The following is a 24,467-nucleotide window of genomic DNA, read 5'->3' on the forward strand; positions in this document are numbered from 1 at the left end:
CAGTTAGTCCCCAGTCACTATGGTGTGCTACAGTAAGTATGAAACTCACCTCTCTAGGCTTAGACCCAGCTCAACTGCTGGAACTGGATCTAGCGAATGCGAAAAGAGTAGTGAGACAACGCTTTGTTGATATTGAGATCCAAGAAAACTGGGCTGAGCTTCCAGAGTTTTATAGAGATATAAGAACTAATATGGATCTTTCCCCCGCAAAATATCTGTCGACAATTACTTTTTCTAAGTTTCGATGGATATTCTCGAGAGTAAGGGTTAATTCCTTTCCATCTGCACTTCTAGCTGGGAGGTTTCAGGGTGTGCCTTTAGAAGAACGACACTGTAGTTGTGGGTCAGGAGGTACAGAAACTGTTGCACATATCCTTCTCAACTATAATCTCCATTTATATCCCAGGGAACGCCATATTGTTCCTTTAATATGTAAACTGGTAGATCAATCCGATGATAACCTTGTAAAACATCTGCTTTCAGATAAAGATGCTTCAATTTCTATTTCTGTAGCTAAGTTGAGTTATATTGTTTTTAAAAGGTATAATGGGATATAATCCCAATTTTAAATTGTATATATATATACACACACACACATATACACACACACATGTACACACACACACACACTTTAATGTTTACTAGTTTTTATTCTCTGTTTGGTCAATGACTGTAAATAAAATTACAATACAATACTGTGTATGAGTTTGCACATACGCAATAAGGCACTGCTTTCTCCTGAAGCTCTTTCCGCAATGGAAGCATGGTTTCTATGATGTATAATAAATACTTCATTCCAGATGAAGATCTTTCTACATGCAAAACAATTTAAATGGTTTCTCCCCAGTGTGGATTCTATGATGCCTAGTAAGAGATTCACTGCTGCCAAAACTCTTCCCATACTCCAAGCATTAATATGGTTTTCCCCCAGTGTGGGTTCTATGATGTTTTTTAAGATTTCCAATCCAGATGAAGCTCTTCCCACACTCCAAGCACTCATAAGGTTTCTCCCCTGTGTGGCTTCTATGGTGTAATGTAAGAAATTCACTACTGCTGAAGCTCTTTCCACACTCCAGACATTTGTGTGGTTTCTCTCCAGTGTGGGTTCTACGGTGTACAGTAAGGTGTCCACTCTGGCTGAACCTCTTTCCACACTCCAAGCATTCATATGGTTTCTCCCCAGTGTGGGTTCTATGATGTTGTTCAAGAGGTTGAATCTGGCTGAAGCTCTTTCCACACTCCAAGCACTCATAAGGTTTCTACCCAATGTGGGTTCTATGGTGTAATGAAAGAAGTCCACTACTGACAAAGCTCTTTCCACACTCCAGACATTTGTGTGGTTTCTCTCCAGTGTGGGTTCTATGGTGTACAGTAAATTGTGCACTACTGCTGAAGCCCTTCCCACACTCCAAGCATTCATATGGTTTCTCCCCAGTGTGGGTTCTATGGTGTACAGTAAGTTGTCCATTCCGGCTGAAGCTCTTCCCACACTCCAAGCATTCATATGGTTTCTCCCCAGTGTGGGTTCTATGATGTTGTTCAAGATGTCCATTCCGGCTGAAGCTCTTCCCACACTCCAAGCATTCATATGGTTTCTTGCCAGTGTGGCTTCTATGATGTAATGTAAGAAGTCCACTATGGCTGAACCTCTTTCCACACTCCAAGCATTCATATGGTTTCTCCCCAGTGTGGGTTCTATGATGTTGGTCAAGATGTCCAACCTGGCTAAAGCTCTTCCCACACTCCAAGCATTCATATGGCTTCTCCCCAGTGTGGGTTCTATGGTGTAATGTAAAATGTCCACTCCGGCTGAACCTCTTTCCACACTCCAAGCATTCATATGGTTTCTCCCCAGTGTGGCTCCTATGGTGTACAGTAAGTTGTTCACTACTGCTGAAGCTCTTTTCACACTCCAGACATTCATACGGTTTCTCCCCTGTGTGGGTTCTATTGTGTAATGTAAGATGTCCACTCTGGCTGAACCTCTTTCCACACTCCAAGCATTCATATGGTTTCTCCCCGGTGTGGCTTCTATGGTGTACAGTAAGATCTCTACTATTGCTGAAGCTCTTTCCACACTCCAGACATTTGTGTGGTTTCTGTCCAGTGTGGGTTCTATGATGTCGTTTAAGATTTGCACTCCGGCTGAAGCTCTTCCCACACTCCAAGCATTCATACGGTCTCTCCCCAGTGTGGGTTCTATGGTGTACAGTAAGTTGGTCACTCTGGCTGAAGCTCTTTCCACACTCCAGACATTTGTGTGGTTTCTCTCCAGTGTGGGTTATATGATGTCGTTTAAGATGTCCACTCCGGCTGAAGCTCTTCCCGCACACAGAGCATTTATGTGTCTTCGCCCCAGTGCAGGTTCTATGGTGCAGAGTAAGAGCTCCACCCCTGCTGAAGCCATTTCCACACTCCAAGCTTCCACACACTTTCTTCTCTGTGTTCATTTCCAACTGAGGATCAAAGCTTGGCTCAAGACTCAAGCCTTTCCTATGAAGAGGGCACCAGATTTTCTCTCTTTCTTGATTTATTACGTTTTGGATTCCATGCTAAGCAGGTGATCCACTCCTGCTCTTCCCTTCTGCTCCAGGTTTTAGTCTCTTCTGGTTTCTCTTTTTCTGTCTGTCAGCTCCTAATCATCCTTTGCTGGGTTTCCCCTTATTTTCCATCTTCCAATTGTCACATGCTGATGGGAAGAGAGAAAACTGGTCAGAGCCTAGAATAGGAAAGGATATCTTCTTAAAAGAAATGGTGGAAATGAAAAGAAGAGGTTGGCAGGATTCTCCATTATAAGTACAAGGGGAGGGGGCCCTTCAAAAGCTAAGGGGCGGCCAGGTGAGAGAGGGGAAAAGCAGCTTGCCCTTGTGGCATGGCTGCCAGCTCCACCGCTCACCACCACTGGCCCTCCTGGCGCAGCCCCAACCATGCTCCCCTTCCTCTACTGAGCGAATGGCTCGGAGGCAGCTCAGTTCTGGACTCCGCGCATGTGCCGAGCCAAGAACTGAGGTGCCGCTGAGCTGGCGTCTTGGTAAAGCAGGGGGGACCATGCACAAATAGCAACATGCAATGATACCCAAATAAAACAAATACACAATTCACACAGATTTATAGAATGTTAGAGTTGGAAGGGACACCTTGGAGGTCATCTAGTCTAACCCACTGCCTTGGCCCACAGTCTCCCTGACAGATGCTTGTTTTTGTTTGTAAACCTGCAGGGAAGGGAAGCCCACCATGGAGCAAGGAAGGCTGTTCCCGTGTCCAGCAGCTCTTACAGTTGGCACATTATTCGCAATGCCGAGCCTAAATCTGCTTCTTGGCAATTTCACTCCACTGGTTCCAGGCCTGCCCTCAGCAGCAACAGAGAACAAGTTCACTCCATTTATCACATACCCACTTCAGATCTTTGAAGATGGCTATTCCATCTCTCCTTAGTCTTCTGTTCTCCAGGCTAAAGATTCCCAACATCTTTTTTCGCTCCAACAGAGCTATCTGCTACCCGAGATAATGCACTATTTCCCCTCTTCCTTTCTAAAAATCTTTGGGCCAGTTCCGATGATACATTCAACACATGATTACTCTACCCGAGTACAAATTATCACATGAATGGAAAACCATGTATTCTCTACCCTGGATTTAAATACTAGGTGTACTGAAGGATTTCGAATTTGGGGTTCGTCATTATCATGTTATTAGTTGATTGTCTGAACTGCAAAGTGGTGTATTTCCCCCTTAGCCATAGAGTCTGTAATGTAAAGAATGATCATCTATCCATCTATGTATATATGTAATTCTCCTAGACGTACCCGTCGCTAATCCCATTCATGGCAGTTCTTGTGAAAATTCACGAGCGAGCTGATGATTAGCGATGGGAACGGTCAGCCACCAAGCGACGAGAAGCAGCGGCGCGGCAAACAGCCAGCTGCTGTGGGAGGACTAGGGACCAGCTATATATCTATATTATTAATTCCTGTAGACGGATCAGGGGGGTCTGTGGGGATGTTGCAAGCTCCGCCTTGCTGCAGCTACAACCAATGGCGGGCCCAGAGGGGGAGACACATGCAAGGGTGGGAGGGAGGAACGCATGCCAGGAGGCGGTTGGCGAAGCTTGCCCCTGCAATTGGTGGGTCCACAGGGGGTCACACGTGAAGCCCCGTTGGCCTGAGGTGGGCGGCCGGTGGTGGCGAGAAATAATGGCAGCAGCAAGGAGATGAAGGAGTAGGCGGAAGAGGCACTTTCTTGCGTGAGGACCACGCAGTAAGAAGGCAGTGGGGAAGCTAGGAAAGGGACAGGAAAGTTTGGCCATGGGAGGGAAGAGACATGCGGCTTCGGAAGCATTGGACCGACGGGTGGCAGTGCCATGAGGGAAACCAAAAAAGGCAGCCGAAAAAGCGCCTGGGGGGGGGAACGGAGGAGACAGACAGAGAGGGAAATGGAGATAAATAAGGACTGCAGGCTAGGACAGGTGAGGGAGGGGAGAAAAAGAGAGAGAGAGAAAGAAACGAAGAAGACAGATGGTAAGGGGAAAGCAGCGGCAAAGAGGAAGAAAGAGAGAAACGGAGAAGAAAGGAGGGTGGTAAAAGCTGCGGAGGGGAAAAAGAAATGGGCCTGGAGAGGGGGAGAAATGGGGCATAGATGGGGGAGACTGGGGCAGAAGATGGGGGGGAGGAATGACTGGGTCAGAAGGTCGGGGGGGAGTGTACTGCCGCACAGATGCCCTGTGTGGGGTCCGCTAGTTTATGTATATTTCTCGAAGGTGTACCCGTGGCTAATCCCATGTGTGGCAGCTCTCCTGAGAGTTCACAAGTGGAAGCACCATGGTGATTGGGCAGTGGAGATTCCATATGCAGATAGGGAAGAGGAGCCTGTGATGGTTAAGGTCAGTTGGAATGCAGCTCTTACTGGTCGGAAGATGTTCAAGATCTGTTAACTCAGGAAGGGAGAGAGAGTGGTTGAAAGAAAGACAGAGGGAAAGAACAATTGGAGGGAGGGAGAGAGAGAGGGAAGTAGGGAGGAGAAGAGAGAAAGAAAGAAGGGCGAGGGATGGGCCTGAGCCTGTCAGCAGGCTGAGAAGAACGAGCAGCCACGGCGGCGGTGGCGAGGAAGGGCCCAGTCTACCGCTGCTGACCTTTGGGGAGCAGCAGGAGTGGGGCTTGGGTGAGGAGGTCTCTGGGGATAGGGGGCTGCAGCTTGGCCAAGAGGTGCAAGCAATGCTTGAGCCTCGACCAAGAGGGGTGAGGGGGATGGAGTAAAGGGATGGAGGAGGAGGAGCAGGAGTGTGGCTCAGGTGAGGGTGGGGAGATCTCTGAGGGGAGGGGGCCTGTGGCAGGGGGTGAAGGGAGCAATCAAGTACTAATGCACAGATACTCTGCACAGGTTAAGCGAATAATAAATCATCACCATCAACCAGTCATGCAGGTGGGGCATACTTTTGGCAATTGGCACAATTTTCTCTCCCTGCCTGAGGTGTTGTGAGAGAGTCGTTTTAATCTCTGACACAGGCGGAAAAGGTGCTGCTTACAAGACAAGAGTGCTGTTTACAAGTTTCATCCACTTTCTGGTATAAAAGAGGTGGAAAAACTCTGCATGTGTACATATTTCATCTTATGTATTTAATATTTCTCTATGTAAACCACCCTGAGCCACTTTTGGAAGAGCGGCACAGAAATAATAAATAAATAAATAAATAAACAAACAAACAAATATTTCAGAAATGAATTTTTGTTTTTTGCTCTGACAGCAATAAGGGTCATCAAGCCTTAAGGGTCACCCCTGTCGTCCCTCTGGCACCTTACAGAGCCCCACTTATAGCCTCTTCAGGCACTTCTCTCCCCCCGCCACCCCATTTCTCCCTCCTGGGATCCAACAGAGCACTTTGCCCAGGAATATCCCAGTCAGGTTGGGGGTGAAGAACTGACCCCGAGATTTTGCAAGAGGAGAGAGCCCAAGGTGGGGTGGGGGGAGCCAGACCCCCCAGGCAGCTTCCTTAAGGCTTGCTTCTCACTTATTTATTTAACATATGTATGTCTCACAACAAAATAAAAAGGATAAACTCATAATAATTTAAAATTAAACAATGTTAAAAACTATCAAAAGAGTATCTAATTAAAAGCCTGGGTGAGCAGATGTGCCTTGACTGACTTTCTAAAAGTGGTCAGAGGTGAGGAAGCTCTTCTTTCACCAGAGAGCGCATTCCGGAGCCTCGAGGTAGCAACAGAGAAGACCCGTCCCATAGCAGTCACCCAGTCCCTTGCCTCCTTTGCCCTGTCCAACACCCCACTTTCAGTTGCAAAACTGTCTCTTTTCATTCTCCAGGAGAAATCTGACCTTGCAAACTGTGAGGACCCTTGCTTGTAAAAGAGGTTTCCCCCAGTTTCTTTCCATCTATCTAACATTTCTTTGACTTCACTCACTGATATAAACTCCCAGATCAAAGCACAAAAAACAAACACCTGTTTAGTTTTTAGCGTGCCAGACCTCACCCAGATGACTGACTACTACTACTACTACTACTACTACTACTACTACTATCAATCCCATTCCAAAATGCATTACTTTCCCAGAAAATATGCAGAACTCTTCCACTGAAAAGTTTGGAGCATGAAACCTCATAGAAGTAGGATGGGTTAGAGTTGCACAGAGAGAGAAAAGAGGTTGGGAGGAAAAGAGGAATGGGAGGGACCAACTGCAAGCCCCTGGTCTCAGATCTCCAAGCATGCCCATTTAATTTGTGGGCTTCAAGCTAGCATGCAGGTTAGCAGGTTTCCATAGAGGACAAAGGAGCCAAAGTGTTCAACTCTAACTTGGGAAAGCATTGCTGCTCAACAGCTGATCACCGTGCATGACTCTATCATTTTATGGACTTCGATCTAGGGGAAGGTGCTGTGTTTGGAGCAGGAAATACAACAGAGGAAGCCTGGGAACCATAGAGAGGGAGGGGAGGGATAGGCCGTCATCTGGGGAGGGGAGGTCCAGTAGGGTTCCGAATCTGTTCTGCAAGCGAGTATAAAAAACCACAGACATAATAAACACACTGTCTGAACTGACCCCTTTGTCTCCTTGCAGAGAGGAGGAGAAATAAAAGAATGAGCAGTTAAATCGTATTCGCAAGGAGAAACTTCCCCCTCCCCGTAGCTCAAAACTCGCTGGTTGCTGAGAGCAATGGGGACAACCTGGGCTTGGAGGGAAGAGCTCTTGCAACACTCCCCCCCACCCCACGCCCAGGCTGCTGGCTGTGCACCTCACAGCAATGCCGGGACACTTTTCGCTGCAGGACTGGAGCAGCTGCAGGGAGACTGCACCCCACAACACCCCCTTCCCTTCCCTCCCCACCCCACCCCACCCCACCCCACCCCCACTTGCTGCTGCTTTCCTCTTACCTTCCTCTTTCTGCAAAGCGCTCCGCAAGCAGTAACGAGCTTCCCGAGCTGGGCGCAGGGTCAGTGTGTCAAAGAGGACGTGCTGCTGACCTCTTGCACCGCCCTCCAGATCCAAGGGAGGGAAACTCTCGCTCTCCCTTCGCAGCCGGCTGCTGCAGCTAATGTGCTGCTGCTCTTTCCAAATGCAGAGCGACCAGGAACTCAAGAATGCAGCAGGGGACCAGTTAGGCTCCTTCTCCTGCTGAGAGGGCATGTCTGGCAGCGAAATCCTCCGGCTGCTTCCCCCACCACCAAGGAGAGTTAACCCTTTCCTTATTCTAAGAGCTTCTGAGGCAGGCAGAGGGACGCTCTAAGCCAGTGTTTCTCAAACTTTTTGGAGTCAAGGACCGCTAAATTCTTCGTGCAGAGTTTCAAGGACCGCTACATTCTTCATGCGCAGTTTCCCGGACCAGCAGTTAGTAAAGGGGTTTCAAGTCTGTCTATCTGTCTGTCTGTCTGTCTATCTATCAGACTTCTATACTGCCCAAAACTTGCATCTCTGGGCAGTTTAGAATGAAAATAATATAAGCATTAAAATAATTAAATTTGGAATCTTTTGCAAACATTGAATATTAGGGGTTCTTAACCTTGGGTCCCTCAGTTAAACTCCCATAACCCCCAACAACAATGGCATTTGGCCATTATGACTCGAGATTATGGGAGTAGAAGTCCACCAACGTCTGGGTACCCAAGGTTGAGAACCCCTGAATCTAAAAGCCTGGGTGAACAAATTTGTCTCCAGTATGTCTGGAGTGGAGGTGCTTGTGATTACTCAATGGAGAGGGGATGCTGGGCCATTGGAAAAATTCAAAAGCTACATGGGGCCAATGAAAACAACATACAAGCAAGCCCCACTGATGCAAGAGGGAAACAGTGTTCCCTCTCAAGGCGCCTCGACCACAACAGGCAGCTGGGTTTCAATCAACCAACCTTTGGCTGCAAACAATGAGCATGCAAGAACCAGCAGCCCTTCAAGTGGCGCCCACTGCCATACTTTTTCCTCCATGCCCCCGCATCGCATACAGTTTGAAGCTGTAAAGATAGGGAATAAGATAGCTATAGGAAGATCTCAGCAGCACGTGGAGGCAAGGCACAAGAAGGGTCCCATGCCTCCGTGATACTCTTCCTCTTCCGTGCCATGTGCAAAATTGAGGAAGTGAGTGCCTTGATTTCGGGGGGGGGGGGGTTGACTCCCAGTCAGGGACCGGCACTCAACCCTTCGGGGACCGGCAGCGGTCCAGGGACCGGTGGTTGAGAAACACTGCTCTAAGCCACGCAAAGCAGCAGCAGGAAAGGAGGCGAGGGGCGGCAAATAAAGTGTGCGGGAAAGAAGGAAAAAATATCAGCAGCAGCAAAAGCCAATGCTCTGGTTTGCGTCTTCATTTCCTTTTCCCCACCAAGCAGCAGCAGCAGCAGCAATAATAATAATAATAATAATAATACTTACATTTATATACTGCTCTATAGCTGGAAGCTCTCTAAGCGGTTTACAATGATTTAGCATATTGCCCCCCAACATTCTGGGTACTCATTTTACCGACCTCGGAAGAATGGAAGGCTGAGTCAACCTTGAGCCCCTGGTCAGGATTGAACTTGTAACCTGGTTACAGGGCGGCAGTTTTACCACTGCGCCACCAGGGGCTCTGGTGATGCAGAGAGAAAGACAGAGGTGATGGGGTGGAGAGCACATGCGAGCAGCGGGCTGGAGTGGGGAGCAAATTCTCCCAGCTCTTCTTTTGTGTGCTGGTTCAGATTCAGAAGGGGGGAAAGGAGACAAAAAAGAGTGAGCCAGTCAGCAAGCGAGGCAGGCAGGGGGAAGGGAAAGGGAGGAGCCATCGTGGGTGGCTCGCAATGGTCCCTCCTCACCAGCTCACATAACTCTCCAAAGTGTCCTGCTGTCTAACCCCCCCCCCCCAAAAGTACAAAGCTTTCTGGTTCTCCAGGCTGGAGTTGGTCAGGAGGAAAAGCTTCTCTCACATTCCCCTTCTTATTGAGTACACACACACATGCAGGCCTTTGGCTGCCTTTTCTCCTCCCTGGCGGGGCTTCCCCAGCGAAGGGCTGGCGGGCGGTGCATAAGCTGGTGGCACCAGGATGGGATTACCTAAGGGCGCCATGTCTCTCTAGTCCTGTCCTGTCATCAGAAGACCAGCAGCCACCCTCCAAGGCACAGCAAGGCGGGGAACAGCAGCCACTTAGCACAGCACAGCCACAACCACACAGCAATAGGCGGCGGGGACCTGTACAGCGGCCAAACTAAGTGTTAAGGGGGCGGGCTGCATCTCTAGCCCACCCTGACCCGCCAGCAGCAGCAGCAGCATGCTAGGAACTTCCCAATCCTTCCCGATGATGCATGTGCAGCCAGTATTTCTCAGCCAATGAGAGCAGGACAAGGGAGGAGCCAGGGGAAAGGGAGAGGGAGGCGCCGCCAGCCCGGACTCGGGAATTTATTTTTTTAATGTGTGGTGGTGGGGGCAGGAGCATGGCAGGCATTTTGCACCCCCCTTCAGCAGCGCCTAGGGCACGTGCCCTGCCTGCCCCTTGCTGGTTACACGCATGTAGAGGGCTTATTAAATACCAGAATATACAACATTCTGTGTGCTGCTTGTGTCATGTAGTGTCAGGAGACCGGAGTTCACAAGCCCTGTTCAGCCCTGAAATGCATGTTGTGACTGCGGGCCACGTGCTTCTCTCCTAGGCTAATCTAGCTCACAGGGTTGTTGTGAAGGCAAAAATGTAACAAATTGGAGTGGGGTGAAATTAAAAGGGAAGCACATTTCGCTTGGACATGATGATGAAGTTCCAAATTTTTAGAGCTGTTTGACAGTGGGATAGTCTGCCTTGTATGGTGGTTTATACTCCTTTTATTATAAAGAGAACTGCTTTGATAATTTGGGCAAATGTGTATTGGCTTGAAGCCTGGCTACAGACAATGGCTACCTTTCCCTTATAATTTTTCTGCCCACTCCCAGAAGCCTCTTTGCTCCCCCCCTTGTTTTGAGACGACAGAAGCATGGGTCTCACTTTTGACATGCTCAGGAGCCTCACAGAATCATGAGCCCTCCGTTTGTTGGCATATTGGGGAACAGTCACTTATTTATGTGTTATTTATTTATTTATTTATTTATTTATTACATTTCTAGCCCATCCTATACTCAAAGGTCTCAGAGCGGGTTACAATAAAACCCAATATAAAACATAATTAAAATGCAACATCATAAAATCAAAAATATAAAAATGCAACATCATAAAATACAACAACATAAAATCAAAAATTAAAAAAATACAGGGCCTGAGGGGGGAAGAACCACTACATCTCTATTCAAAGGCTAGGGTAAAGAAGGCTAGGGCCTCCCCTACAGTGCCATTCCTTTAAGACCGGCATGATGTGCATCCTGCCAGAAGTGCCCATCAACAGTCTTGCTGCTGCATTCTGCACTAGTTGCAGCCTCTGAATTGTCTTCAGGGACAGCCCCACATAAAGCACATTACAATAGCCCGGTCTGGAGGTTACCAGAGCATGAATCACTGTGGCCATTCTATCTCTGTCCAAAAAGGGCTGTAGCTGGCAGACAAGCCTGAGTTGAAAATAGGCACTCCTGGTCACTGCGGCCACCTGGGCCCCAGCAACAGCGACAAATCCAGGAGTACTCCCAAGCTATGCACCTGTTCATCCCAGGGTACTACCAACTGCAACAGTTAACTCTCTATTCAAGGTCACTCTGCACTATTTACTCTCCTTTGGTTTACCTCCCCTCCATTGATGCCTCAAACCAGATGAAAAACAATTATTTCAGCAGGGAAGTCAGATACGTTTCCCGCTAATGTGCATTCCCTCCTTATCGAAAGAGGCTAGAGTGGGAGATAGGAACTCAGAGATGCACCAATTAAAAACGTGGATTAGTTGACTAGGTGTTTCCTATCGAAGAGAGTTCCCATGTTTGCACATTCAATTGCTCCATTTGCATTAACTTATTCATACATAGCATTGTAGTGCAGCACAACAAACAATGGGATCTTTTGAGATTCCCCGGAACTGCCCTAGCCAAGGAAGAAGGTCAATTGGAATGTCCCCTCAGGACACATTTTGGGCTTTATCTGCCCCTGGATTCTTGAGCTCCTCTTGGTCTCCAGTGCTACCTGCTTGGTTGGCACCTCATGGAGTCTCCAGTTACTTGCATGCTGCAGCAGCAGACACTTGCTATACAAATTAGCTGTGTTTTGCTCTGAGGGCCACCCTTGCTCCAGGCCCTAGATCAGTCCCCTTGTCAGATGCGATCTGCACTGCCCTCCTCATTAACACCTGGAGCTGGCTTCATGAGAACAGGCACCCTTTGGATCTACCTCTGGTACCTAACTCCCTTGACGCTTTGCTGCTACTTTCTGCTCCCCAGAGAGAGCCCCAAGGAGAGAGATCCTTTGGACACTCCAAAGACACAAGGATCCACCCGCTACTGAAGGAAGAAGCGAGGTTGTATGATAACTGCTGGACCCCAGTCAGGGCTCTCTCTATCCCTGTCGCTTCTCTCTCTTAAATCCAAGAGCCCTTTTGTCTGAGCCTCCTTTCTCTGGCCAGCCTAGAAGCTACTTTAATTTGGACATTAAGCTAAATTTCCTCTTAGCATTTGTATGGTTCATTTTGTAATGCATTTTTTAAAATAATATTGCTTTTAGTGACTCTCTTATATTGATTGATTGATTGATTGGATTTGATTTATATACCACACTTCCAGAAATGGCTCCAGATGGTTTACAATAAAATACAACAACTTAAAATCAATTAACAATATAAATCAAAACTAAATCAATTAAACAATTAAAATCATTCTAACACCAAAATCATTAACATTAAAATAATTTAAAACCAACATTAAAAATTTTAAACCATACATCTAATTCAAAGCCGGGGTGAATAAATGTGTCTTCAGTGCCTTTTAAAAAGTTGCCAGGGATGGAGAGGTTCTTAGTTCAACAGGGAGCGCATTCCAAAGAAAAGGGAACAGGTAATTGCATGCGATATTGGCCCACTCATTATCTTGGATCATGCACCTGTGGTATTAAAAATACAATTGACAGAAAGTGGAGACCTGAAGCAGAAACACTGGAGACTAAATACATCCCTGTTAAAGGACCCCAAATTCATTACAATGATTGGATCTGAAATTCAAGAGTTTTTGAAGTTTAATAGAAAACCTGAGACTAGCTTGGCACTTGTTTCTTTCCAAACCACAGGAATCCGTCCCTAAACTTATGGAATTACTATACCAATTTGGGGACCTCTCTGGATACAAAATTAATTGGCACAAATCCATGTCCATGTCCATAGGGAAACTGCCCCTCTCTCATAGAGATATGCCCTTGCTCTTTATTTGGAAAACAGACTACGTGAAATACTTAGGTATTCTAATTACTAAACAACCTAATCTAATTGTCAAAACTAACTTAGATAAAATACTTTCACAGATTAAGATAGACTTCCTCCGCTGGGCTGACCTTCCGCTGAGTTTGTGGGCTAAGATAGCTGTTGTAAAAATGAATGTTATGCCCAGATGTATTAATACTTTAAGAGGGCTTCTGTTGCTTATTCCTCAAAAATACTGTAGAGAAATTGACAGAGCTGTGAGGAGGTTCCTCTGGGATAATGGCAGGCCTCGGGTTGCTTTTAATAAACTCCAGTTGGCCGCAGACAAAGGGGGCTTCAACCTAGTGAATCTTAGATTGTACCATAACACGTTTTTAATTGCACAAGCTATCCACTGGCATGCCAACACAGATGGGGAAAGGCCAGAATGGGCTCAAGTGGAGCTAGCAGAACTGAAACCCTTGGAGGGATGGGAAGCACTTGGCTCCAGATATCTTAAACATCCCCACTACCAATCCCCTACTATACTAGCAGCCCGACATGCCTGGAAGGAACTGGCAAGGCAACTAAGCTTTGATCCCTATGCCCACTAGTCATGTGCACGGACCGGTTCGGAGGCCATTCTAAAGGCCTCCAGACCGGTCCAGACACAGGGTGGTTTTGGTTTGGGTGGGGGGTTCCAATAAAAACAGGGGGGGCTTTCCTCACCCCTTCCATCATAGTAACCATAATTCTTGTAGTAATCGGGCGGCAGGGTGCCGCCGGCTTCAATCTCCGCTGGCGCGGCTCGGGCTCCTCCATTCCTATACGTAACGGGGCGGCAGGATCGCTCCCAGTCCCTGCCGCCTCCTTCAAGCTAAACCCCCTCGGCTGGCGGCCGCCCCCTGCAGCTTTCCAGATGTCCCCTGCCGCCCCCTTCTTGCCAAATATCTCCCCATCTCAAGGGGTCGGCAGGAGAACTCTCCTGCCGTCCCCGTTCACTTTGCCGCTGAGTTGCAAATGGCTTCTAGGAAGCCTTTCGCGCGTGCGCGAAAGGCTTCCTAGAAGCCATTTGCAACCCAGCTGGCAAAGCGAACGGACGGCAGGGAGTTCTCCCGCCGCCCGCTCTCTAAAGTTTAGTTCTTTAGAGAGCCCGGTTCCGTGCACACCCCTAATGCCCACATGGATATGACACTGTGGGGTAACCCACATATACTGATAGGCAAACAACCAATTTTGTGGAAACATTGGATTGATAAAGGGATTTACTGGTTATCACAGCTGAAAAATGTAAATGATAGCTACAAACCCTTTGCACTCCTGCAAGAGGAGTTCCATCTACCACCGGCATGTGCAACTGCGACGTATATGCAAAATATGCAACTGCGACATACCATATTGGCTCAATTCGGTCCAGACGTCTTGGCGACCCCAGCAATCTTTGGGCTTGCCATTAAGATGGCCTCTCTCCCAAAACTAAATAAGTACCTATATGCCAGTGTGCATAGACATATAGACCCTGGGTTAGATTTACTTAGGGACAAATGGAACTTGGAACTTTCTGATAAACTGTCATCTGAGCAATGGCAAAATATTTTAAGTCGTGTTCAATGTAGTACATTGGATCTTAAATAGCGCCTCATCCAGCTGAAGATTATTTTCAGGGCCTACTGGACTCCTCTATACCTTATGCGATTAAAAATGTCCTCAAATAGTAACTGTTGGAGATGCAATAATCCACAGGCCAATTTAACACATATATTCTGGGAATGTTCCATAGTGCAAGGCTTCCAGAGAGAGGTCACTATGCGAATTAACTTAGTGCTGGAGTCATCTCTTGTACTGAAGGATCGAAATGCAGTGTTGGGGTTTATTCCAACCAGCTGGGGACTAAAATACAGCTCTAAACAATGGCTTTGGCGGAGCCTGCTGGTTGCCAAGAGGTTGATATTGAGGCTGTGGAAATCTCCCAATCCCCCTTGGTGCGAGGATTGGGTACAGGACCTGCTTAAGCTTGCGGCACATGAAAAATGGGCCCTCTTAAGAGTAAATAAATTGGATAAATGGTCTGAAATTTGGGATAACTTTCTTAATCTTTTCTTAGAATAAGAATCTTTCTGACCTATCCAAATCTTAGTGCAATGGTGATTCTCCCTTCTTCTCTTCCTTTTTTCCTCTTCTGTATTTTTTCTTTCTTTCTTTCCCCTTCTTTCTTAGGGGAGGGTATGGGGCGGGGTGGGGGGCAACTTGGGCATGTTGTCGCAAAATATAAATTGTTATACAATGTTTAAAAACATTAAATTTTAAAAAAAGAAATAAAATAAAATAAAAGGGGCAGCAACAGAGAAGGCCCATTCCTGAGTAGTCGCCAAATGAGTTGATCGCAAAAGCAGACGAACGTCTCCAGATGATCTTAACAGGCAATGGGGCTCATGGTGAAGAAGACGTTCTCTTAAATACCCAAGGCCTATGCTGTTTAGGGCTTTATAGGTAAAAACCAACACCTTGTATTTTGCCTGGAAACGGATCAGCAGCCAGTGCAGTTCTTTCAACACAGGAGTAATATTGTCTCTCCTAGATGACCCAGAGACCAACCTGGCTGCCGCATTCTGGACCAACTGTTTTTTCTGGAGTATGTACAAAGGCAGACCCACATAGAGTGCATTGCAGTAATCCAGTCTAGAGGTTACCAGCATATGCACCACCATTTTGAGGTTGTTCATCTCAAAAAATGGATGCAACTCAAGTATCAACCAAAGCGATAAAATGCACCTCTGGTCACCGCCTCAAACTGGGACACCAGGGAGATGTTCAGATCCAGAAGCACCCCCAGACTGCATACCTGTTTCTTCTGGGGGAGTGTGACACTATTCAGAACCGGCAGATCAAAATCGTCTTCCAAGTTCCGACCCCGCACAATAAGTACCTCCATCTTATCTCGATTCAGCCTCAGTTTGTTATCGTTCATCCAGCCCATTACTGACTCCAGGCAGGCATGGAGAAGTTATGCCTTCTCCCAATGATGTTGACATGGAGAAATAGATTTGGGTGTCATCAGCATATTGAGAACACCTTGCACCGAATCTCCTGATGATCTCTCCCAGCAGTTTCATGTACATATTAAACAACATCAGAGACAATATGGAGCTCTGAGGGACACCATACGAGAGTTCAGATTTGGAAGAACAACAGTCTCTAAGGGGCACCATTTGGAATCTGCCCGAGAGATAGAAGTAGAACCACTGCAAAGCAATGCCTCCCACCCCCAAACCCCTCAGACGTTCCAGAAGGATACTTTAGTCAATAGTATCGAAATCTGCTAAGAGATCCAAAAGGACTAACAGGGTTACACTGTCAATTCCTAATTGGAGATCATCCATCAGGCTGACCAAGTCAAGCCTCCACCCCATAGCCCACCTGAAAGCCAGTTTGAAATGGGTCTAGATAATCCATTGTATCATCCATTATACACCCTTTCAATGGAGTAATAAAACCTTCTCTGCTTTTGGACATCTCTCTCTCAGCCAGTTATTTTCCTGTAAACAACACTTTGCATTAAATTTATTCTGATGGGGAACTGTTCCACTCTGAGCTAATTTCCCCACACAAATCCCGAACACTATTTTGGGGTGTTTACCAATCACTGTAGGGCAGTTCCATTAACAATTTGTCATCAGCCGCAGACTTCCACAGACTCCATTTTCCAGTCCCTGAATAGGCCTACTTTCAGCGTGCTTATGCCTCGTCACCATTAACATTCAAAAGTCAGCACAGAAAATGGACCACTTGCTCATCTCTCAGCCGATCCTACCACGCAGGGTGGTTGTGAGGATAACAATAACCATGCAAGCCTCTCTGTTCTCCTTGGGCTCCGGAAGGTACTGTAGTTGAGGATGATGGGAGTTGTAGGCCAACATCTGTAGGGGGCTAAACTTTTGGAGCCTTGCTCAACCCTGACTGGCAGCAATTCTGCAAGGTTGCAGGAAGAAGCGTTTCTCAAACCTAGTTGGGGATGCTGCCAGGGACCAAACCTGGGATCTTCAGCATGCAAAGCAGGTGCTCAAGAAGTGAGTGATGGATGCTCCAGGTGTGGGTTTGTTTGTTATTTAATTTTATTTATGTATTTAACGAACACATTTCTATACCACCCACTACTAAAGTCTCTAGGCAGTTTACAACAAACCAAATCAAAAATTTAACACATTTTAAACATATATAACTTTTGAAGTGAAAACAATCAATAAAGTTCAACTAAAAGCTTTAAAACTTCAGCTCTAATCTCAGCAGGAAGTGCATTCCACCACTCTGGGGTAAATACAGAAAAGGTTCACCTCTGAGATGCCACCATTCTGAGGTGGCACCCTCAGACAAACCTCCCCTGGCGATCTTAATAGGTGGCAGGGGTCATAACGAAGAAGGCGTTGTCTTAAATACCCTGGGCCCAGGTGGTTAAGGGCATTATAGGTCATAACCAGCACTTTGAATTTTGCCCGGAAACTTATTGGCAACCTGTGCAGTTCTTTCAAAACATGAGTAATATAGTTTCTTCAGGACAACCCAGAGACCAACCTGGCAGCAGCATTCTGCACCAGTTGCAGTTTCTGCACTACATACAAAAGCAGCCCCCTAGGGAGTGCATTGCAGTAGCCAAGCCTGGAGCTGACCAGCATGTGCATGAGTGTGACCTTAAGGTCACACTCTTCCAGGAAAGGGCACGATTGGCGTAACAACCAGAGCGGATAAAAAGCACTCTTGGCCACTGCCTCCCCCTGAGATATCAGGGAGAAAGTTGGGTCCAGACGTACTCCCAAACCACGAACCTCTTCCTTCTGGGGGAGTGTAACCCCATCCAGAACCGGTGGATCAATCCCATCTCCTGAACTGCAGCTACCTACAATGAGCACCTCCATCTTGTTTGGATTCAGCCTCAGTTTGTTATCCCTCATCCAGCCCATTACTGCATCCAGGCAGACAATTAGGGAAGTTATGCCTTTCCCTGATTAAGCTGACAAGGAGAAATAGATTTGGGTATAATCAGGGTAATAGATTTCCCAACCCTGGAGATGCCTGAACATGCCAGGGATAAAACCTGGAGCTTCAAAGAAAGCTGCCTTGTACTGAGAGACTATTGGTCCATCTAGCTCAGCATCTAGCCCCCTCAGAGCTTGCTATGTCCTAGTATTTCTTTCCTAAAGAAGATATCAAGCAAGGAAACACAGCAAGCAAACAAAACAAAACAAACAAACAACCTAGAAAACAAGAGGGGAAGGAGAAGCTAAGACTGTTAAGGCTGATAATTTTCTAGGGTTTGATTTCTGGCTGGATGGAAGTGTTTGTCTCTTTGACAGAGGAGCAGAATGAAAGGGGGGGATTCATTCCAGGTGAGTGCCTCAGCTTGTGGGAGGGATTACATTCTTGAGGAGAGTCCGTTTGACTGCTGGTCTTGAATACAAGGCCCAGAACAGAGGAGCTTTGCAAACGTGAGTCTGCAAATAGATAATGAAGGTGTTTTGCAGGCATTTCGTGGGAGATTGGCGGGAGCTCTGTGGGGAGGCTCACAAGTGGTGCCCCTTCATCACCATAGAGACATCCAGTGCAAGAATAAGTTAGGTACTACCTAACTTTTGTCATTTTCTTGGGAGGACAAAACCAAAAAACACTGATTTGCTGACAACAGTACCCAGCACATAGCTTCATGCCCCATATACTCTAAATAGCCAATAAAAACTAATTATGAAGGTAGAATGCCAGCAGAGGAGGGGGTGCTTCCCAGTGTATTGCACAGAGTGTCGCATGTACGGCTATCTGCCTGAGGGGCAGAATTTGTGGGTGTGCACTTGGTGCAAATAGCTCCTGGCTCTCAGAGAACAAGTTTGTTCCCTTGAAGTCAAGGTGGCTGACCTGTAGAAGCTCAGGGAAGAAGAGGTGTGTGTGGATGAGACCCTCAGGGATGTGGTAGAGGCATCCAGTTCCCAGTCTGACAGTACTTCTGCTGTCATGGAGAATGAGGTTCTCAGGGAAGGACATTGGTCTGAGGAAGAGGGAAACACTCCCTTAGCAGGGACCCCTTAGGTGATATGCCAATATCCTCTCGCACATGGGATACTCCTTCAGGGGGTGGGGGTGTCCTAGTAGTGGGTGATTTGATCATTAAAGGTGCAGAGAGATGGGTCTGTGACCCACATGTAGACCACACAGTAACTCACTTGCCTGCAGCAAAGGGTTCAGACGTCACACTGCCTCTAGGTAGGCTGTTAGGCAGTGCTGGGGAGGAGTCAGCTGTCATGGTGTACGTTGGCAACAACTATGTTGGGAAATGCAGTTGGGAGGTCCTAGAACTCAAATTTAGGCTGATGGTAGCATACTGAAGTCCAGGATCCCCATGGTAGCATTCTCTGAAGTGCTAACTGTTCCACGCACAGGGACAGCGAGACAGGCAGAGCTGAGGGGTTTCAATACGTGGATGAGACGGTGGTGCTGAGAGGAGAGGTTTAGATTCATTAGGCACAGGGATACATTTTGGGGAAAGTGAAGCCTGTATAAAAGGGATGGGCTCCACTTCAACTAAGATAGAACCAGACTGCTGGCGCTTAAAATCAAGGTCACAGAGCAACTTTTAAAATGACACCTGGGGGATTGTTGGCAGGAACTGGGTGGTATCTGCTTTGGCCAGCAAAATCCCTTAATCTGTGAGGGTGAACATGTTTCAGATAAACCAGAGGGGGACAGAGTAGAGCCAGGAGTTGAGCAGAAGGAAACACATGACAGCTTGCCAAATAGGTTAAAAGATGGTAACGGGGATAGCACATGCCATCATGAGGTGAGGGACTCAGAGTACTGGCGTCTATATACAAATGCTAGAAGCCTCTGAGCCAAGATGGGTGAGCTGGAGTACTTGGTTACTAATGGAAACATAGATATTATAGGGGGTGTAACAGAAACCTGGAGGAATGGTGAGATCCAGTGGGACACGATTATTCCTGGATATTCACTCTATAGAAGGGACAAGGAGGGGCGGAGTGGCACTGTATATCAAAGAACGGATATTTATTTATTTTATTTATTTTTGCATTTTTATACCGCCTTTCGTTAAAATATAGCCCCAAGGCGGTTTACAAAAGTTAAAAACATACAATAAAAACACAATAAAAACAACATGCTAAGAGTATAAAAACATATAAAAACAGGCATAAAACAATACAAGAAATAAAAACACCCAGAAGCAGCAGTAAAAACGATTATGTAAAAGCCTGGGTAAAAAGCCAAGTCTTTACAAGCTTTCTAAAAGCCATGATGGAGTCCGAGGAGCGAATGACCACTGGGAGAGCATTCCAGAGTCTGGGGGCAGCAACAGAGAAGGCCCTGTCCCGAGTGCACGACAGCCGGGCCTCTCTCATTGTCGGCACCCGGAGCAGGGCCCCCTCAGATGTCCTCGTCAAGCGGGCAGCAACCCTTGGGAGCAGGCGGTCCCTCAAATACCCTGGGCCCAAACCGTTTAGGGCTTTAAAGGTCAAAACCAGCACCTTGAATTGGACCCGGAAACGAACCGGTAGCCAGTGCAGCTCTTTCAAAATGGGGGTGATATGTTCCCAACGGGCAGCTCTGGATAACACCCTCGCTGCCGCGTTTTGCACTAGCTGCAGTTTCCGGATATTCTTCAAGGGCAGCCCCACGTAGAGCGCGTTACAGTAATCCAGCCGCGACGTGACTAAGGCGTGGGTAACTGTGGCCAGATCTGCCTTCTCGAGAAAGGGACGCAGCTGGCGCACCAGCCGAAGCCATGCAAAGGCACCCCTGGCCACCGCCTCCACCTGAGCCTCCAAAAGCAGAGCCGGGTCCAGTAGTACCCCCAAGCTGCGTACTTGCTCCTTCAAGGGGAGTGCAACCCCATCCAGAACCGGTAAAATCTCCTCATCCCGATTGGCTCTCCTACTGACCAACAGCACCTCCGTCTTATCCGGATTCAATTTCAGTTTGTTAGCCCACATCCAACCCATCACGGCCTCCAGTCCCCGGTTCAGGACATCCACCGCCTCCCTAGGATCAGATGACAAGGAGAGATAGAGCTGAGTGTCATCCGCATATTGCTGACAACTCAGTCCAAATCCCCGGATGACCTCTCCCAGCGGCTTCATGTAGATGTTAAACAGCATGGGGGACAAGACCGAACCCTGCGGGACCCCACAGGCCAACGGCCACGGGGCCGAGCAGTAGTCCCCCAGCACCACCTTCTGGACCCTACCCTCAAGAAAGGACCGGAACCACTGCAACGCAGTGCCTCCGATTCCCATACTCGAGAGGCGGCCCAGAAGGATACCATGGTCGATGGTATCGAACGCCGCCGAGAGGTCCAGCAGAACCAACAGGGACGCACTCCCCCTGTCTAGTTCCCGGCGTAGGTCATCCACTAGAGCGACCAAGGCAGTCTCAGTCCCATACCTGGGGCGGAAGCCAGATTGAAAAGGGTCCAGATAATCCGTATCATCCAAGACCCTCTGCAGCTGGGACGCCACCACACGCTCCATCACCTTGCCCCAAAAGGGCAGGTTAGACACAGGTCTATAGTTGTCCAGGCTGGAGGGATCAAGGGAGGGCTTTTTTAATAGAGGTCTTACCACCGCCTCCTTGAGGCACGATGGCATCCTGCCCTCCCTTAATGAAGCATTAACCATCACCTCCAGCCATCTGCCTGTCCCCTCCCTGGCAGCTTTTATTAGCCATGAAGGGCAAGGGTCAAGAGCGCACAAAGTCGCCCGCACACTGCCCAGGATCTTGTCCACATCCTCAGGCCGCACCAACCGAAAAGAATCCAACACAACGGGACCAGATGGTGCCAAAGGCACGTCTGCCGGAACTGCCAAAACTCTGGAGTCCAGGTCAGCACGGATGCAAGCGACTTTATCTGCAAAGTGACAGGCAAACCGATCACAAAGAGCTGTAGATGGCTCCTCCCCCATTGTCCGGGGGGATGTGTGGAGCAATGTTTTCACCACACGAAACAGCTCTGTTTGCCTGCACTGAGCAGACGCAATGGAGGCGGAGAAAAAACGTTTCTTCGCCGCCCCCCCCCACCACGGCGTAGTCCCTAAAATGGGTTCTAGCCCGTGTTCGATCGGATTCGTGACGACTCTTCCTCCAGCGTCGCTCCAGCCGCCGTCCGAGTTGCTTCATCGCCCTAAGCTCCGAGGAAAACCAAGGAGCGGAACGGGCTCCACTAAGCTGGAGAGGGCGCTTGGGGGCAACCGTGTCAACAGCCTGGGCCATCTCTCCATTCCAGAGATCAACCAAGGCCTCGACAGGGTCACCAGCTCTGGACACTGGAAACTCCCCGAGGGCCGTCTGAAATCCAAGCGGATCCATAAGCCTCCGGGGGCGGACCATCTTAATCGGCCCACCACCCCTGCAGAGGGCAGACGGAGCAGTCAAACTAAACCCCACCAGGTGATGATCTGTCCATGACAAGGGAGTGGTCTCAAATTCCCCCACCTCCAGATCATTTATTTCCCAGTCGGCAAAAACCAGATCCAGAGTGTGTCCCGCCACGTGGGTAGGGCCCGATACCAATTGAGACAGGCCCATGGTTGCCATGGAGGCCATGAAATCCTGAGCCGCACCCACTAGGGGGGCCTCAGCGTGGACATTGAAATCCCCCAAAACAATAAGCCTGGAGGAACCCAAGGCCACCTCCGAGACCACCCCCGCCAGCTCAGGTAGGGAGACTGAAGTGCAGCGGGGTGGTCGGTACACCAACAGAATCCCCAGCCTATCTCGGAGGCCCACCCTCAAGGACAAACACTCGAAATTCTGAGATTGCCTGACCGGGCACCTGGAAACGGGGAGGGTCTCTCGAAAGATGACTGCAACGCCTCCTCCCCGACCCTCGAGGCGGGGCTGCTGCACGATCTGGAAACCTGGAGGACAAAGCTGAGAGAGACCGACCCCGCCCAGCGCATCCAACCAGGTCTCCGTCACACATACCAGGTCAGCACGCCCATCCACAATCAAATCATGGATGAGAGATGTTTTTGCGTTAACTGACCTGGCATTCAGCAGCAGCACCCTAATCCTCGAAGGAGTGTTCCCAGAGCTCCCTAGGGTCAGAGGGTTGGGAGAAGGGCCGGAAAAAGGAACAGGCCTCAATTGCCTGGATCGTTTTCCCCTGTAACGGCCTGCCCAACTCCCACCGCCATACCTCCCTCTGCCCGCTACCTGTGATATTGCCGCCCCCGCTCCAGACCCACTTTTTTGCTCCCCCAGACACATCTCCCCAGACTAACCCACCACGGCTTCTTGGCTTAATTAAAAACAAAACAAAACCAGGCTTGTGTAGTCTCCTGCTGACTTCTTAATTGTGAGAAGATGGCTCTTCAGGGCGGAAGGAGAGAGATCTTCTGGTCCTCAGGCAGCTCGCCCCACGGCAGAGAGCCACAAGGACGAGAGCTCTTGTGATCTCGCCCTTCGGCTCGCGCCCTTGGGCTAGCCTGCCCTATATAGCAGCAGCAGCCAAAGCCCCAGCAGCAGCCCAAGGAGATGTTACACACACCTGAGGAAAGGTGGGGCAGGGGCAAAGACAGCAGTCAGTCAGTGCCCCACCCAAGCTGTTCTCCTTCTGTCTTCTTCCCCCAGGCCCTTGGGCTAGCCTGCCCTATATAGCAGCAGCAGCAGCCAAAGCCCCAGCAGCAGCCCAAGGAGATGTTACACACACCTGAGGAAAGGTGGGGCAGGGGCAAAGACAGCAGTCAGTCAGTGCCCCACCCAAGCTGTTCTGCTTCTGTCTTCTTCCCCCAGGCCCTTGGGCTAGCCTGCCCTATATAGCAGCAGCAGCAGCAGCCAAAGCCCCAGCAGCAGCCCAAGGAGATGTTACACACACCTGAGGAAAGGTGGGGCAGGGGCAAAGACAGCAGTCAGTCAGTGCCCCACCCAAGCTGTTCTCCTTCTGTCTTCTTCCCCCAATAAGTCTTCTTCCCTTTCCAATGACCCTTTCTGTCTTTCTGTCTTCTTCCCTTTCCAATAAGCTAGAAAACATAGGTGGACCAGAGTCCTCCACAGAATCATGATGGGTAACATTACAAGGACTGAAAGGAAATGTGTTACTAGGGACGTGCTATCGCCCTCTGGGTCAAAGCGCTGAAAATGTCCTGGAGTTGGAGAAACAAATAAGAGAGGCGTCAAAGAGAGACTGGGCAGTAATAATGGGTGATTTCAACTACCCACAAACAGACTGGGTAAATCCACATTCAGGTAATGAAAGAGAGGCCAAATTTTTAGACATGCTGAATGACTGTGCCTTAAAACAGTTAGTTGTGGAACCAACCAGAGAAATTGAGACTTTGGAATTAATCCTGAGTGGTGCCCAGGGTCTGGTGAGAGACGTCAGAGTTGCAGAAGTCTACAACTGGGAATAGTGACCATAGTGTGATCCGGTTCAGTTTATATGAGAGTGGAGAATTGTCAAGGAAGTCCAACACAGATGCATTGGACTTCAGAAGAGGAAACTTCTCAAAAATGAGGGGACTGGTAAAGAGGAAGCTGAAAGGGAAAGTCAGAAGGGTCAAATCACTCCAGAAAGCATGGAGCTTATTTAAACCACAGTAATAGAAATTCAGCTGGAATGTATTCCAAGGAGTAAACGTACTACCAAGTTCAGGAAGACACCAGCATAGCTAACAAGTATAGTCAGGGAAGTTATAAAAGAGAAGACGGCTTGC

General features: G+C 48.4%; 1 pseudogene; it reads right to left on the bottom strand.

The window, feature by feature from the left end:
- Positions 1–630: 630 nt before the first annotated feature.
- LOC128349827 (zinc finger protein 208-like) overlaps positions 631–24,467 on the bottom strand; it is a 38,464-nt pseudogene continuing 14,627 nt past the window's right edge.

Source organism: Hemicordylus capensis, chromosome 3, assembly GCF_027244095.1.
Source record: "Hemicordylus capensis ecotype Gifberg chromosome 3, rHemCap1.1.pri, whole genome shotgun sequence".
Lineage (NCBI taxonomy): Eukaryota > Metazoa > Chordata > Lepidosauria > Squamata > Cordylidae > Hemicordylus > Hemicordylus capensis.